The sequence below is a fragment of the Octodon degus genome, unplaced genomic scaffold, assembly GCF_000260255.1.
Source record: "Octodon degus isolate 3935 unplaced genomic scaffold, OctDeg1.0 scaffold00167, whole genome shotgun sequence".
In the NCBI taxonomy this organism is placed as follows: Eukaryota; Metazoa; Chordata; class Mammalia; order Rodentia; family Octodontidae; genus Octodon; species Octodon degus.
Window position 1 is genome coordinate 1,363,213 of NW_004524743.1, and position 18,493 is coordinate 1,381,705.

The 18,493-nt window shown below is 37.9% G+C and overlaps 2 pseudogenes; one reads left to right on the forward strand and one right to left on the reverse strand.

The window, feature by feature from the left end:
- LOC101561874 overlaps positions 1-1,270 on the forward strand; it is a 2,259-nt pseudogene extending 989 nt beyond the window's left edge.
- A 9,403-nt stretch (positions 1,271-10,673) lies between these two features.
- LOC101562269 lies at positions 10,674-11,169 on the reverse strand (annotated as a pseudogene).
- Positions 11,170-18,493: the final 7,324 nt, after the last annotated feature.

Here is an 18,493-nt window from a genome sequence, read left to right on the forward strand (position 1 = left end):
ACGCCCCGCGCGAAAGGACGAACACAGAGACAGGAAGAGGGACGGAGAGAGGAACTGTGCTCTCTCGGGGCGCATCACTCAGGAGAACGATTAAAGCCTTTCCGCCGCACAAATCGTGTTGAGTGCTTTCCTGCTGGACGGGAGGGCGCCCGACAATTGGGAATCCTGAGCATTTGACCAAAAGGATACCACAGAACTCAAAGTATCAGCATGTCAAGTCAAGACTGGACACTGGTAACAGTATGATGAAATATATTGAGAAGCTAGAAGAGATTTTTAAAAATTACAGATACAAAAAAGATGAGCTTTTTAAGAAACTAAAAGTTACTCCTTTTGTACAGCTGGTCCTCCAAATTGCTTCCCTATTTGATCAAACACTGGAAGTGACAGCAGAAGAGAGTCAAAGGCTGGAAGACAGTGATTCTGCTCCTTCAGACTCCGATGCTGGACTCCCTACAGGACCAATGGGAAAGGGAGCCAGGTGAGCAGTCACCCGCCCTGTCCAGTTCATCAACAGTGCAGGAGCAGGGGATTCCAGCTGCTCCACTCTGCAGAGCATCATCAGTGGTGATGGGAAACTGGATCTAGACAAAGGACTTGTGAAGAAAGTAGAGCCCAACACCAAAGGCAGACCTTACCCTGACTGCCCCTTCCTGTTGCTAGATGTACATGATAGAGACTTTCCAGCAGGGCCACATTGTTGGAGCTTACAGTTACCCAACTGCAACTCTGTCTAGAACAATGAACCCCTATTCCAATATTCTTGAGTATAAAAACACCCACAGCAAGATCATCATTGTGTACGACAAGAACTAGAGGCAGGCCAGCCAGGCGGCCACCACCATGCGCGAGCGGGGCATTGAGAACCTCTTCATGCTTTCCGGAGGTCTAAAAGTCTTAGCTCTGAAATTCCCAGCAGGAATGATTACTGGTTCCCTACCAGCATCTTGCCAGCAGGCCTTTCCTCCTGGTTCTGCCCAAAAATGACCCAGTCCCAAACTGTCACTCACACCAGCTGAGAACAAATGGAGATTTACCCCAGAAGACTTAAAAAAGAATATTACCTGGAAGAAGACCAGGGCCCTGCAGATAATCCTAGCTAGTTGAACCAAACAAACTCTTCAGGAAGAGACTCTAAGGGACCTGGTGCCCAAAGCAGTCTGCACCTGGCAGACACTCCAACCCTCGCTCCCAGGACAGTGGTCACCTACAAGGCAAACCATGGAAGTAAAGACTGCCTAATTTAGTCAAATAAATGTTTCCCCTCTTTTTGAAAAAAAAATATGGAGATTCCTACAAAAAGTAGGATTGGAGGTTCCATTCAATCCAGCTATACCCTTTCTGGATATTTTTCCAGACGAAATCAAAACATCATACCACAGTAATATATGTGCATCCGTGTTTATAGCAGCACAATTTGTGATAGGCAAATCTTGGAAACTACCCAAATGCCCATCAACTGAGCAATGGATAAAAAAGTTAGGGCTGGCCAAATAGCTTAGCGGATTAAAGCACCTGCTTAGGCAGACACAGGGGCCAGGAGTTTGATCCCCTGGCCTACCATGCAGGCTCTGCCCCCAGGGTGCACTGAGATGGCAATTGAGACTGGGCATAGTGGCGTGCACCTGTAATCCCAGCACATGGGAGACTGAACACAGGCGGATCACTATGAGTCCAATCTAAACAGTGAGACCCTGTAGACCCTGTCGACCCTGTCCTAAATACAACAACAAAAAATGTTGTGGTATTTTTATATAATGGAGTACTACTCCACCATAAAGCAAGATAAATGTGAGACTTTTGTAAATGGATGTAACTTAAGACCATACTCATAAGTGAAATAAACTAGATGCAAGTGTGTAAACATCATACCATCTCCCTGGTGTCAGAAGTTGAAAGAATAAATAAAATCCAAAATGTACAAGAGATATTATTAAATGGTAAGAAATTGTTCAGAAGGTAAAAAAGAACTGGGAAAAGGACAGAAGGGAAAAGTGATAGAAATACAAATCAGTTATACTATGAGTGTCTCTCAGTTCATTGGCAAGGAAATTTTGTGCTGATATAATAAGACTCAGCAAGAGATCTTTCCTTTTAATAAATTATTAGGTATGGTATTGTACAGTACATATCTAGATCTTATTCACCTTCCTTAACTGCTGGCTTTTGAAGAGGGAAGGATTTCAGGCTACCTAGATAATATACACACCATAACCAGAAAACTTCTTTTGCTTGGGACAGGCACTGGTTTTTTTCCACTAATTTGTTATTTTATTAGTACATGCTTGCAGTAGGTGAAGTTTGCATTCATATTAGGTGGCAGGTGCATGTATAGAACACAGCTTGATTCTTTTTTAATTCCCTTCCCCTCCCACCCCTTTCACTACCTCTTTCCATTAATCGCTTTTCTCCACTTTCATTCTTTTTGTTATTGAGTTCATGTTTATGACATATAGTGTTTACATGCATCATAGGCATTTGGTAAAAGTAACTGACACATCTCACATCTTTTTACTTTTCCTCCCCTTCCCCTTCTCTCCATTGCCCTGCTCCTGGATCCCTTCTCATTTGCAGAAGATCCATCTCCATGCTTCCCTCTATCAATCTTTTATTTTTCTCTTTATGTTTAACTTCATTTTACTCAAATGAGAGATATCATGTGGTGTTTAAGCTTGTGTGTTTCATTTAGTTTACTTAATATTATACTTTCCCAATTTATCCATTTTCCTACAAATGTCTCAAACTTATCCTTCTTTACAGCCAAATAGTATTACATTATGTATGGGTATCACATTTTCTTTCTTTATTCATATTTTGTGGCACACAGAGGCTTCTTCCAAGATTTAGCTATTATGAATTGTGCTGTCATAAATACGGGTATTCATGTATCACTCTGATGTGATATCTTTAATTTTTTTAGGAAGATACCTAGAAGGTGAATAGTTCAATCAAATGGAATTTGTACTTTTACTTAAGAAATCTCCAAACTGATTGTATGAGTTTACATTCCCACCAACAATACAGAAAGACTCCTTTTTTATGGAAGTCACTCCAGCAATTGCTATTCTTTGGTTTCTTGATGATTACCATTCTTTCTGTTGTAAGATAAAATCTTACTGTTGTTTTAATTTGCACTTTCCTAATGGCCAGAGATGTTCAATTTTTGTATGTTTTTTGACCATTCATACTTCTGAGAAATGTCTATTCATTTCACTTGTGCCTATCTTGATTGTGTCTTTTATTGTGGGTGGACTGGTTTTTTTAGTTCCTTATATATCCTATATACTCCTTATATATCTTACCTACTCTGTCTGAGGAATACCAGAAAGAAATTTTTCCTATTCTATAGGTTGACTGTTTACTATTGATTAATTCCTTTGCTGTGCAAAAACTTTTTAACTTTATATGATCCTTTTTTATTCTTGCTGTCATTTCTTCTTCAGTAGGTGTTCTGTGCAGAAAGTCTTTCCTGTAACTATGTCTTTAAGATTTTTACCTATTTTATCTTCTGTCAAGTTATGTCTTTCTCTTTTAATTTTTAGATCTTTGATCCACTTTGATTTTAGCTTAGTATTGTACATGGTGAGAAATATGGGTCTAGCATCAATTCTCCAAGTGATAGCCAGTTTTACCTGCAATATTTGTAAAAGACATTGTCTTTTTTCTCCAGTATATGATTTTTGGTCTCTATCAAATAGCTGAATGTATCTGGGGATGTGTTTGTGTCCTCTGTTGTCTTGCATATGTGTTTTTGTGCCAATAACATTCAGTTTTTATCACTGTTGCTTTGTAGTACAACTTGATGTCAAGTATTATGATGTCTCTGGCTTTGCTCTTATTGACCAGGATTGCTCTTCTGGCTCTGCATGGATTCAGAGATTGTTTTCTCACACTGAGATTCCATCTCACCCAAGAAATAATGGCTAACATCGAGAAGTCAGACAATGGGCTGGGGAGATACCCCAATAGAATAAGTGCCTGCCTGGCAAGCACATGGTTCTGACTTCAATCCCCAGTAGCCCCCTCCCAAAAAAAAAGTGAGCCAATAACAAATGCTGGAGAGGCTACAGAGTAAAAAGAACCCTTCTTCACTGTTGGTAGAGTTCAGACTGGTACAACCAGTATGGAAATTGGTGTGGAGATTCCTTAAAAAGCTAGGACTGGAGATCCTATTCAAGCCAGCTAGTCCCCTCCTGGGTATTTTTCCAAGAACTGAAAACCTCATACCACAGTGATATAGGTGCACCCATGTTTATAGCAGCACTATTTGTTATAGCTAAATCCTAGAAACAACCCAGATGCCCATCAACTGAAGACTAGATAAGGAATATGTGGTATTTTTACACAATGGAGTATTGTTCAGCTATAAAGCAGGACAAATTTTAGTCTTTTGTCAGTAAATGGATGCAACTGAAGAACATACTCTTAAATAAAATAAATCAGACCTGCATGTGCAAATATTGTATTGTCTCCTTAGTGTGGGAACCTGAAAGAGAAAATGGTATCTGCAGGGTACAATAGATACTGGGGAAAAGGAATGAACTTATTCAAAAGGAAAGAGTAGGGGCCTGCCCCTTAGCTCAGTTGTTTAAGTGGCTGCTTTAACAAAGCAGTCAGCCTCAGGTTGCTGTGGTTTTATCCCCACAACACCAGCCAGCCAAACCTGCCCTGCAGGCATTCTGAGCCAGCCAAAAGGAAAGAGTTACTGAGTTGATGAGGACAGGAGAGGGAGTGGGGGCAAGAGATTTATCTATGTATGTAAGCAGGATGGTTTGGACAACTGTACTGTGCCTTTCTGCTGGTCTATGGAAAAAAGCAGTTAAAGCTTTAATTAGTTTCATTTCCCTTTTTCAACTGTTTCACCTTTTTGTTTTCTTAATTTCTTATACATTTCTTTCTTTTTTCTTTCTTATTCCGATTTTACATACATATATCTAGTAATATGAATATCTGCTTGGAAGACAATGCTATGTATTTGTAATACTGTGAAATTCATATTACCTTGTTAAGTGAAAATCTGTATTACTTGTAATTTTTTTCTGTTTTAATTTTAATTTGTACTCTTTAAAAGATAAAAAAGAGATTGTTTTCTCATCAAAAAATAAATGAAGAAAGTCAAATTCATGCAACAGGCAATGAAAACCATGACATCATTACAGATCCTATAGAAATTCAAAAGATCATCAATACCTGCTTCAAAAATCTTTACTCTCATACATGTGAATTATCAAAGCTGAATCAAAAAGATAAAAAAAGTCCTGAATAATCTAATAGTAGTGAACAAAATTGAAAATGTAATTTCAAAAAACTTACCAACAAAGAAAAGCTTAAGTCCTGATGGATTCACAGCAGAATTGTATAAGAAATTTAGAGAAGATTTAATGTTATTTCTTCATAAACACTTCGGTGAAATTGAAAGGGAAGAAATTTTCTTTAAGTCATCTCTGTAGGCAGGCAAGTATTACCTTAATACCAAAACCAAAGAAAGGCTCAACCAAAAAAAAAGAACTATAGGCCAATGTCCTGGATGAAAATAAATGCAAAACTTCTCAATAAAATGCTAGCAAACTGAATGCAACAAATCATAAAGAAGATTATACATCATGCCTAAAAGGAATTCATCCCAGGAACACAAGACTGCTTCAACATATGTAAATCAATAAATGTAATATACAATATCAACAAAGCCAAAGACAAAAATCACATGATCATTTCAATACAGAAAATCTTTTGATAAAGTCCAACACTCATTTAACAATAAAAACCCTACAGAAAATCAGAATAGATGGTCTTTACCTCAGTATGATAAAAGCTATCTATGACAGACCAACAGCCAACATCATACTAAATGGACAAAAACTGAAAGCTTTCACTTTAAAAGCAGGAACACTACAAGGATGTTTACTGTCATCACTCCTATTCAATATAGTTCTGGAAATATTAGCCAGAGAAATTAGACAAGAAAGAGAAATAAAAGGGAGCTGGCCAGATAACTCAGCAAACTAAAATGCTTGTTTAGGCAGAGCACAGGGATCGGGGTTTGATCCCCAGTGTGGCACGCCAGGCCCACCCTTGGGGCCCACTGAGACGGAGGCAATTAAGACTGGGCATGGTGGCACACACCTGTGATCCCAGTGCTTGGGAAACTGAAAACAGGAGGATCACAATCAGTCCGATCTATGGCATGAGACCCTATAGACCCTCTACTAAATACATTTAAAAAGAGAAATAAAAAGAATAAGGATTAGCAAAAAAATAAGGAAAGAAATGAAATTATCATTATATACAGATGGCATGATACTCTACATAGATGACCCCAAAACTTTCACCAAAACACTTCTAGAATTTTTTTTTAAGTTTGGAGATTTTTATTTGAACTTCATATAAAACAGAATCATAAAATATTTTTTGACTTAGGATTTGCATCACGTGTTTCAAGATCCAAAATACTCCAAATTCTGAAATTGTTCAAGCACTGACATAATATGATAAGTAGGAAAGTCACACTTGATCTATGTGACAAGTCATAAGACTCCTAGAATTAATAAGCAAATTCAGTAGAGTAGTTGGATATACAAAGTCAACATTCAAAAATCAATAGCATTCCTGTCCACAAACAACAAACATACTGAGATAGACAAATTAGGGAAATTACACCTTTCATAATAGCATCAAAAAATGAAATAACTATGAATCGATCTAACAAACGAATTTAAAGTGAAACTGCAGTGAAAACTGCAGTACTCTGAAAAAAGAGATCAAAGAAGATTTCAGAAAATGGAGTCAGGCATATAGCTCAGCAGAATAAACACCTGTCTGCCTCACAAACTCAAAGTCCTGGGTTCCATCCTTGATACCGCCAAAAAAAAAAAAAAAAAAAAAAGGAAATGAATTACTTGCTCATGGATAGGAAGAATCAACATTGTGAAAATGGCCACACTGCCAATACAGATTTAATGCAATCCTGATCATAATACCATTAGTATACCTCACAGAGATAGATAAACCATTCATAAAATTTATTAGGAAATCAAAAGAGATCTAGAATAGCAAAAGCAATTCTGGGTAACAAAGAAAAGGCAGGAGGCATCACAATTCCTGACTTGAAATTATAGCACAAACTGTTATAATAATATCAGTATGGTACTAGCAAAAACAACAACAACAAAAAAAGAAACATACTTGAATATCATTGGATCAGATTAGAAAATGCAGAAACAATTACAAACGTGTTCAGTCACCTTATTTGTGACAAAGGGGCCAAACAAATTCACTGAAAGAATGGTAGCCTCTTTAAAAATAGTACTGGAAAATCTGACTCTCCACATGCTGAAGACTAAACTTAGACCCATGTCTATCACCATGCACTAAACTAAAGTCAAAATAGAACAAAAATCTAAATATTAAAACAGAAACACTAAATCTACTGGAATAGAAAGTAGGTAGAAATCTTCAAGACATAGGGGTGGGCAGAGAGTTCATGAACAAAAATGAAACTGCATGGGAAATACTGGGATCTTGTCCTATTTTTTTTAAAAAAAGCTTATGATCATCAAAGAAATCACCAACACAATGACAAGAGAACTCACATATTGGGGAAAAATTTATACAGCTGTTTCTCAGACAAAGATTTATAACTAGAACACTTAAAGAATTTTAAAAATCCAGGCTCCTAAAATTCAAAGGCCCAATCCAAAAATAAGCATCTGAGATGAATACACACTTCTCAGATAAAGAAACACAAATGACAAATATATATATGAAAAATGTTCAACATCACTGGTCATTCAACAATTGCAAATTAAAACAACATTAAGATTTCATCTCACCCCAGAAAGAAAGGCTATCAAAGAAATCAACCAACAACAAATGCTGGAGGGGCTGTGGGAAAAATGGAACCCTTTTACACTGTTGGTGGGAGTGTAGACTAGTACAACCTGTAAGGAAATCAGTGTGAAGATTCCTCAAAAAACTAGTATTGGAAGTCCCATTCAACCCAGCTATTCCCCTCCTGGGTATTTTTCTATAAAAAACTGAAAAGATCATACCATAGTGATGTTTGTAGCAGTATAATCTGTCATAGCTAAATCTTGGAGACAACCCAAATGTCCATCAACTGAGTAATGGATTAAAAAATTGGAGTATTACTCAGCTATAAAGAAAGATAAACACACAGCTTTCATAGGAACGTGGATACAACTAGAGGCTGTACTCATAAGTGAAACCAATCAGCTTTGTAGGAGCTGTTAGGTCTTAATAACTAAGCCCCTCCTAACCTGAAGAGAAAAACTACAGATCACCACTCTGGTCAAGCAGGAAGGCCCCCACCCTCAGCCTGAAAGACTAAAATAAATCTGTTTATGAGCATGGTTCCCAGGCCTGGCTCTCAGGCTTACAGGAAACCTGTAATGCTGTAAATCAGCAGAATACCACTGTCATCCTGTACTTCCTTCGCCCCAAAGAGGCAGCAGACCCACCCATGATCCTTGAGAAACTTAAAATTTTCCATTTTCCTCAGTGGGATGCCCCTCCCATATTTAAACTAGCCTATAAATTGTGCTCTCTTCCTTTGTTCGTGGTCAATAGCTTATTGTATCCTGCAACAAAAATATCACTGTTTGTTTCAATCCTGCCTGTTCTAGTGGTCTTGGTGTCTCCTCAGGGCCTAACCTGGCATGTGTGTAAACATCGTATTATCTCCATAGTATAAGAAACTGAAAGAGCAAATAAAATCTGAAAGGTACAATAGATATCATGAAAGAGAAAGAAACTGCTCAAAAGGAAAGAACAAGTGGGATGAGGGAAAGGAGAAAAGAAAGAAGGGAAATATATATAGACACACACATGCACACACAAGATAGCTGAGATAATTGTACTACTAATTTTTGACAATTTATTGAAAGGAACAGTTAATGCTTAAATTTTTGATCAATTTCATATGCTTATATGACAAGGGGCCTTTCCAGGAAGGCACTTGAACTGTTGAGCTATCTCTCTGACCCAGATTTTTTATTTTCCAATGCCCTCTTGAATCTCCTCTTTCACAATACTGTAGTTTTCTCTGTATAGGTTTTCCATGACCTTGGTTCAGTTAATTCCTATGTATTTAACTTTCTATGCTATTGCAAATGGTATTATTTTGCTAATTTCTCTCTCTCATTGAGTTCATTATTGGTATACACAAATGTTATTGATTTTTATGTTGATTTTGTTCCTTCTACACTGAGTGCTTTCAAAGTCACTTCTAGAAGGCAGCATCACTCTAATGCCAAAATGAGACAAAAACCCAAATACAAAAGAAAATTACTAGCCAGTCTTAATGAACAGAGATGCAAAATTGTCAAAAAGATATTGGCAAATAGAATGTAACACATCATCAAAAGGATCACATCATGACCAACTAGGTCATGGTTATTAATTCTAAAAGTTTTTGGTGTAATTCTTTAGGTCTTCCATGTAGAGTGTCATCTCATTTGCAAATAATAATTTGACGTCTTTCTTTCCCCCTGTATATCCCTTTTATTTCTTACTTTTGTCTGATTTCTCTGGCTAATGTTTTGAGTGCTATATTGAATGGAAGTAGTGGCAGGCGGCACCTATGTCTTGTTCCTGATTGTATAAGGAAAGTAGTCGGTTTTTCTCCCATTTTACATAGTGTTGACCATTAGTTTGCTATAAATAGTTTTTAACACATTCAGGTAAAGTCTTTCTATACCTACTTTCTTCAAAAATTTTTTCACAAAAGACTACTGGATATTTCAAAACCCTTTTTTGCATCTATTGATATGATCATGTGGTTTTTATTGTTGCTTCTGATGATGTGATGTATTACAGTTTTGACTTACAGGTGTTTAGCCATTCTTGCAACTCTGGGATGAAACCTTCTTGCTCATGATGTGTGATCCTTTTGATGATGTGTTACATTCTATTTGCCAATATCTTTTTGAGGATTTTGCATCTCTATTCATTCAGAAGACTGACCTGTAATTTTCTTTTGCATTTGGGTTTTTGTCTCATTTTGGCATCAGAGTGATGCTGCCCTCTAGAAGTGAGTTTGAAAGCACTCCATCTCTTTCAATTTCATCTGAGTCCAAGGACCATTGATGACATAATGTCCTTAAGGATTTCATAGAATTCATTAGAAAATCCATGAGTTTGTGGACTGTTTTTAATTGGTTGGGTTTTTATTCCTACCTCAATTTTGTCACTTGTTATTTGATTGCTCAATATTTTCACTATGTCTTTTTGGCTTGAATTTGGTAATATGTGTAAATAGGAATCTTTCTATTTATCCAAGATTGTCCAATTTGTTAAAATACAATTGTTCATAATTATTACTGCTTTTCAGATTTTGATGATATCTGTTGTGATTCTACCTTTTTCTTTTCCAATTGCATTCATTGTTTCTGTGAAATAGCTAAGGTTTTCAATAAAGCTAGTTAGGAAAGGCTTTCTGTGCTTTTTTTTTTTCTGTAAAAAGCGATGTTCTTTTCAGTTTTTTCCCCAAATTTATCTCGTACAGAGAAGAGTGTCACCCATGAGTTTGTCACTCAGGGTAGCTTACAGGTTCTGTCACCATGGCCCCACTAACCACCCCACCAAGAATGAGGTCCCTCAAGAAAAGACTGCTGGTTGTCAGATCATCTCTTTATTGACGTCTTTTCTTATGCTCCTTAGCTAACTGGACACTCGACAATGCCGTTGTTGATGTCATCTATGATGTCATGAGGATGCCAGCTGTCTATGTTGCAGCCCACAGACTGGGCAGTCCCCAATATCTCCTTAATGGTTCCAGAAAGTTCTCTAGCTAAAGACCAGTGCCGCCTCTGTCCATCAATGTTGACAATCCCATCAAAAGTGATATTTCCGCTGTTTAATGTTTTTCTGCTTCTTTGTGTCTCTTGGCGGCTCCTTGAGGGCTTTGATGATCAGGGCAGAGGCATAAAGCACTGCCTCAGTCTGAGCCTGCCTGTTCTGAATGGTCAGCTTCAGTGTAATCCCCAGGCCCTTCCAGTCACCAGTTACCTTGGCGATGTCATCCCCCACTTACTTTGGAGACAGACCCAAGGGACCGATCTTGGGGACCAGGGCAGATGTGGCGCTGACTTCACCACCAGTACACCTCAGGTACACGACTTTGATCTCGTTGAGTTCGAACTTGGGTGGCATGCTGGAGGCGGCTGGTATCGGATAAACCCAGATTCCAGACAACCAAAGAAGGTCGTACTTTAGACTCCACCTAGTCAAAAACCAAAAGTTCTGTGCTTACTTTGAATAATGAATTATGCTGCTGACCTGAGAATGTAACTCAGTAGTAGAGCATTTGTCTAGCATGTGCAAAACCCTGTATTCCATGTCCTGTACACAAAAGATAAGAGAAAGAAGAAAGCAATTCTACTGAAATATATATTTTAATGGGTTTAAGATCCAACAAATAATTTTAGATATTTTCTGACCTATAGCTGACAACAGATATTCTCAATATTTTATCACAGGAAAGCAATATTGTAATTTGTCTAGTGAGCTTTTATTCTGTTTTTTTTTTGTTTTTTTGTTTTTTTTGCGGAACCGGGGATTGAACTCAGGCCCTTGCACTTGCCAGGGAAGTGCTTATTCCACTGAGCCAACTCCCCAGCCCCCTCTAGTGAGCTTTTATGCCCTTATAAAAGCAAAAGTTTGCAACAAAGTGTTAATTTTCATTGTTCTTGAGTTTTTGAGGCTACCATCAAACCCCTTGTAGTTTGAAAAACTATACATCCCTCAGATAGAGCAAATTTCTATAAGTTTGCATGTAAAATAGAGTCTCAATACTCTTGGAGGATTCTCTGTCATATATATTGAACTCCTTCATAAGCAAATCAAACAAGATTTAGACATATCTACTAGAAGGAAAAGAGGAAGAAGAAAAGAAGATTAGAGAAGAAAAGATCGAAAAAGGAAAAGAGAAACAAAGCCAGGCAGGGACAGGGAGGGATGGGGAGAATCAGGGGAGAAAGCAAAGGGAGCAGAGATAACAGAGAAAGGAGGAAGAGGTCTCATAAAAGAGAAAGTGTCTTTAATTCTTGCATTTTCCTTTCCTTATGGACATCCAAATCATTAAGATTTCTCTTACAATACTATTCATCCTGAAAACCACAATGGGAGAGTAGCAATCAGCGGCAAAACTAAGCCTCACTGGGAAATGGGATCCACACACCTGGACAGTAACAACTCGAAAAAGAGAAAAAGGTAAGTAGATTTTTGGGAATAGAGAGAAAACTGACAGAAAAATTAAAAGCACAAAAAAGTTGGAGAAAGGGACCAAAATAAGAGTAAAGAACAAAGCAGCCTACAAGATCACTCCAGCTCTTGAGAAGGGAAACCCATCACCATAGACACAAGGGAAGCCCCCAGGGTTGGAAGCTCGAGAATGGGCCAGCAGTTCTATTCCCGAGAAAATTCCACGGCTACTGAAAACTGCAGAGTATGAGGATTTACTCTGAAGGTGACACATTCCATATGGTATGCAGTATTTTGAGAATAAATTCAGTGCAGTGTCCATCATGTTGCTAGAGACTGCTTAATCTGGCACCATTTCAGAAATGGATTGATTCTTTAAGTCTGATCCATGGAAAAACTACAAAACTACTCCATTGCAGGGTTCCCAGTGTTACCCTCTCACAATGACTGGTTGAGAGACAGCCAAGGGAGACAGTCATGGACAGGACACGGACTAGACATGGAGCCCCTCAGGAGTATCAGTTCAGCCAGGAAGAACGTGAGGCCGTGCCTTCTGTGATGAGAAGCCACGCCCATCTTCTGTGACTCTGGGTCTGAAAGTGGTGGCAGGAAGTACAGTGGTCTTCTTGAACCCTCGAGCTGCTGCCTGTATCCAGCACAGTTCAGAAGTCTGGTCGAATTCCCATCTGGCAACATAAGTGAGAACACACCTCAGTGAGGGCAGTCGCCAAGACCTGGAGTGGACAGCGAAGGCCTCTGGAATGAGTACGGAGAAAACTCAAAAATCCATAGGCTGTAAAGCTAAGCAGAGAAAACTATGACTTGCCCTTGATTCCAAAACTACAAATCCTACAAAGAAATCAATCACTCAAACATAGAGAAAAAAAATTTTTCGCTCATATTATTTTTTTCTCTTTTTTTATTTGGCTATTTGGAGGGGGTATTGAAAGATTTTTCAAAAAAAAAAACAAAAAAGAAATAAAAAAATTTTTAAAATGAAAGATCTTTCTTTGTTTTTATCTATTTTTCCTTTTAATTTTTTTATTTTCTCATTTTCCTTGTTCTCTTGTTTCCTTATCTAATTATATTTTCTTTTACATTTATTTATTTATTTTTTAATTTTAATTTTTTGGCAGAACTAGGGATTGAACTTAGGCCCTTGTGCTTGCCAGGGAAGCACTTATTCCACTGAGCCATCTCCCCAGCCCCTTCTTTTACTTTTAATAGGATACTTCATCTCACTTTTCTTTCCTGCCTCATGTTCTATTTTCTTTAATTTTCAACTTTTCTTCTTTCATTTTCCTGTTTCCTACCTGTTTTGTCTTTGCTAATATAACCACTAAGCTTTACTAATCTTTAGACACTAAGTTAGCTATGTTATTACTATCGAATCTTTCTCTGTTTTTAGGGAGGTATATGTAACATATTTAGGAAATATTTATAGTATGTAAATATTTGGATGATCTTGGTGCTTATGTTGTAATTACGGATATCTCTTATATGGTTATTTTCTTTTTTAATGTATTTAGTACAGGGTCTACAGGGTCTCACTACACAGATCAGACTCGTACTGATTGCTATCTCAGCACACCCTTGAGGGTGGGGCCAGCACAGCACGTCTGGGATCGAACCCTGGCCCGAGTCTGCCTAAGCAGCTGCTTTAATCCACTGAGCTATCTGGCCGGCTCTTCTATGGTTAAAGGTGTACATATTTTTCATTTTTATGGTATATCAATATTCAGTTTCTCTGATGCTATCATTGGGGTTGTTAACTTGCTATTGCCAGAGTATTATAGTTCTTGTTCTAGTTTTTTTTCTATATTTCACTATCTGGATTTCCTTTTTGACATTAACATCACTCCAGTCCACGTGGCAAGCTCAAGGACACAAGTCCAATTTCTGGTACCACATGCCGTGCTGGCCCTGAAACCAGGCATGGGGGTGCATGCCTATAATCCCAGGCTGGGAAAGTTGAGACAGGAGGATCACTATGCATCTCTACTGTGTAGTGAGACCCTGTATCAAATCAATAAATAAAGTTGAAAAACCACAGTCTATTCTGGAAAACTGGTTTCTGGGGAAAATACACTACACTCCCCCCTCCAATTAATGGAGATGGTCTGATCTCAGGACAGAGGCAAACGCCCATAACTAGCCATGCCCAGAGTGCATCAAGGAGAAGGAGACACTAACTAAAGAGCTCCCTAAGCTAGCAGCAAAAACATTCCTCTGTAAATGCCTCAAAACTCAACACACACACACACACACACACACACACACACACACACACACACACAGAGAGAGAGAAACACAATAGAAGCATGAGAAGACAAGTGTATCAGGCAATGTTCACTAGAGAAACAGATTCCATGCAAGATATGTGTATGTATAAATATATAAGTACTTCCAGAGTAGGCTAATGATAGGCGACTGCAGAGTCAGGTGTGCAAGAGAGCGAAAGGGCTATCTGTGCACTGGAGCTCTGAAGAATCCAGTCAGAGGTCAAAGGCCTAGTGATCACTGTAGTATCTTGTGCAAGTCTGTCTCAGGGGACCAAAGACTGTGGTAAAGGCTGAAGAGTCTGTGCTGGAAGGCAGCAGTTGATGTTCAAGGTGAAGGCGAAGACAGAAACTCCCAAAGAAACAGAAGTGAGCTTTCCTTCTTTTCTTCATTTCCCTTTTATTCTGTTCAAGCTATAAGCCTATGAGTTGGTACTGCTCACACCCAGGGTCAGTCTTCTATCTTCTGTAAATTCCTTCAGCACCCATACCCAGAACTATGCTGATCCGCTTTAGTTGGCATTTCTTACTCAGTTGATACAGCTATCACAAGTCCAGGAAATGCATCCAGAAACTCCAAACTCTCACAAAGTTGATCCATTAGGCATTGAGGGGAAATATCAAAGGCTGAATTGTGTGAAAGGTTAACAAAAGATTTGAAAACAAAACAGGTCAATGAGGTACTTGAAGAACTCAAAGAAGATATAACTAAACAGATGATAAGGTAACAAGACAATGAGGGGCCTTCCAGAAGACACTAATAAAAAGCTAGCTAAGATACCAAAATAATACATAACACAAATAATGAGAATTATAGTCCATTAAAAGGATACAAAGAAAGATCCAGGAGGTTAAAATTCTGTTGAAAATATGGGCAACAAAAGCAACTAATGTGAGGACAGTGGAAGAAGATAACATTGCTGTGAGAGACCATTTATTCAGAGATACCTTAAAAACAAGAAAACAGTGCTGGAGAGATGGCTCAGTGTAATAAGTGCTTCCCTGGCAAGTGCAAGGGTCTGAGTTCGATCCCCAGTTCCGCCAAAAAAGAAAACAGGTTGGGCATAATGGAGCACACTTGCAATCTCAGTTCTCTTGGAGGCAAAGGCAGGATGACCGTTGCCAAGTTCAAAGACAGCTTGGGTTACATAGTGAGTTCAAAATGAGCTTGAACTTCACATCAACACCTTGTCTCAAAGAAAAATTAAAAGGAATCATACACTAGGTTCAGTATTTTTTAAGAATCTCCACAGTGATTTCACCAGTTTACACTCCCACCAACAGTGGGAAGGGGTTCCTTTTTCCCCACAGCCTGTCAACATTTGTTATTGCTCGACTTCTTGATAACAGCAGGTCTTTCTGGAGTGAGATGAAATCTCAGTGTTGTTCTAATTTGCATATCTTGAATGACAGCTGATTTTGAACATTTTTTCATATATTTATTTGCCATTTGTACTTATTTCTTCATCTGAGAAGTGTGTTTTCAGCTCAGATGCCCATTTTTGGATTAGGTCTTTAAATTTGAGGAGTCTGATTTTTTTTAGCTCTTTATACATTCTACATAGTAGTCTTTTGAGAAACAGCTGGCTACAATTTTTTCCCACTCTGTTGGTGGTTTCTTTTTGCTGTGCAAAAGCTTTTTAATAAGATGAGATCCCAGTTGTTGATTCCTTGTGGTAGTTCCTGTGTGTTTGGGGTTTGGTTCATACAGTCTTTGCCTACCTCTGTATTTTTAAGAGTTCTACCTATTCTATCTCTCAGAACATTTAATGCCTTTATTTTAATATTTAGATCTTTGATCCATTTCAATTTTAGTTTTGGGCAAGATGAAAGATATGGGTCTAGTTTTATTGCTCTTCTTAATATCTGCCTGAAAGAATTAAAATCATCACACCACAATGATATATGCACACCCACATTTACAGCAGTACAGTTTGCAATAGCTAAATCTTGGAAACAGCCCAAATGCTCATCAACCAATGAATGGATAAAGAAGACTTTTTACACAACGGAGCACTACTCTGCCACAAAGAAGGATGAACTTGAGACATTTCTAAGTAAATAGATGTACCATGATATCATACCTTTAAGTGAAATACATCAGACATACATATTCAAACACTGTATGGTTTCTCTGGTATGAGAAATTAAAAGTGTAAATAAGGACCAAAATGCATAATAGATACCATGAAGTAGGAAGAAAATGTTCAAATTGAAACAGGAAGTAGATAGGGGAGATGGGGAAAGGAACGAAGGAAAAAGTAAAAAAAAAGAAGAAAGAAAAATGGAAACAGGGCTGGCTAGATAGCTCAGCAGATTAAAGTGCCTGCTTAGGCAGATGCAGGGGTCAGGGGTTCAATCCCTGGACCTGCTGTGCTGGCCCTGCCCCCGGGGCACACTGAGATGGCTATTGAGACTGGGTGTAGGGGCACGTGCCTGTAATCCCAGCATTTGGGAGGCTGAAAACAGGTGGATTGCTACGAGTCTGATCTACATAGTGAGACCCTGTAGACCCTGTCCTAAATACACTAAAAAAAAGAAATCTGGAAACAAAACTTCTATAAATGAGAGGAAGGGGGATCAAATGGAGGGGAGAGGAGATGAGGCAAAAAAGAAGAATCATGTTATACCATGTACAGGTACAAATTTCCTATAATCAATGTGAACATTATGTATATTTAAAATGTATGAATAAAATTATTTTTAAATAGAAATATGTAAAATCTGTAAAAAGAAATGAGCTGTTGTATTAATATAGAATCTCTCCCCAAAATGATTATAGCCTGTATGAACTGCAAAGATATACTAATAATTTTGTTAATGTTTTAAAAATATATTTCCTCAGGTAGCTCTTATTTTTAAAAAAATAGAATCAAACTCCTGCTAGATTACTCAAAGAGGATTAATATAAGATTAATGGAAATTGAAAAATCAGAAGACTATAAAAGGCATAAAAGCTATTTATAGAAATAATACCCAGCCTTAGAGCCAGCCAACTCTAATCTGAAACATCTCCAAACTTTCAGCTAAGTAAATCTTTCCTCCCTCAAACAAAAAAATAAGAGCAAAAAAAATATGTTTTCATATAAAGAAAAATTAGACACCCATGAACAGGGCATTTAGTACACGAAATAGCCATGGTCACGAAAGAACCTGTCAACAACACATCGGAGTTAAAATCCCAGAAGTCCCACACAGGGACAAAATCTTAAAAACTGTTATTAAAGAAAAGTAATGAGGGCCAGTGAGATAACTCAGTGGGCTAAGCACCTGCTTAGGCAAGCAAAGGGACCAGGATTTGATCTCTGGTACCACATGCCATGCCGGTCCCATTGCCAGGCGCTCTAAGCAGGCTACCGAGTCCAGTCATGATGGGGTATGCCTATAATCCTAGTGCTAGGGAAGCTGAAAACAAGAGGATCACTATGAGTCCAAGCTGTGTAGTGAGACCCTGTAACAAATACATTAAAAGAAAGAAAATTAATGAATCACTTGTAAAGGTAAATCTATTAGAATTACAGCAGACTTCTCAACACAAGCCTTAAAGCCCAAGAGAGCTTGCAGTGAATTGTTACAATCTCTAAAAGAAAGCAATTTCTTTCAAAATTAATGGAGCAATACGGTATTTCCATACCAAAAAGCACCTTCAGAAATTCATAGCCACTAAGCTAGCAAAAAAATTATCCAAGATACCCTAGACAGAGACAACATGACAAAATGTCCAATGGAACAAATATATCAGGCAGGGGAAACCTTTAGACAAAAGGGGAAAAAATAATTAGCAACAAGAAAATAATGCAATGACAAGAATAAGTCAATATATTTCAATAATAACTCTTAATGTGCATGGTCTCAATAGCTCAGTCAAAAAACAGACTGGCAGAATAAATCAATAAACAAACCCCAAAATATGCTGTACACAATAAACAAGTTTAATCCAAAAGAAAATTCACACTTGCAATTGGAATCTGGAAACAAGCAGGATTAGCCATTCT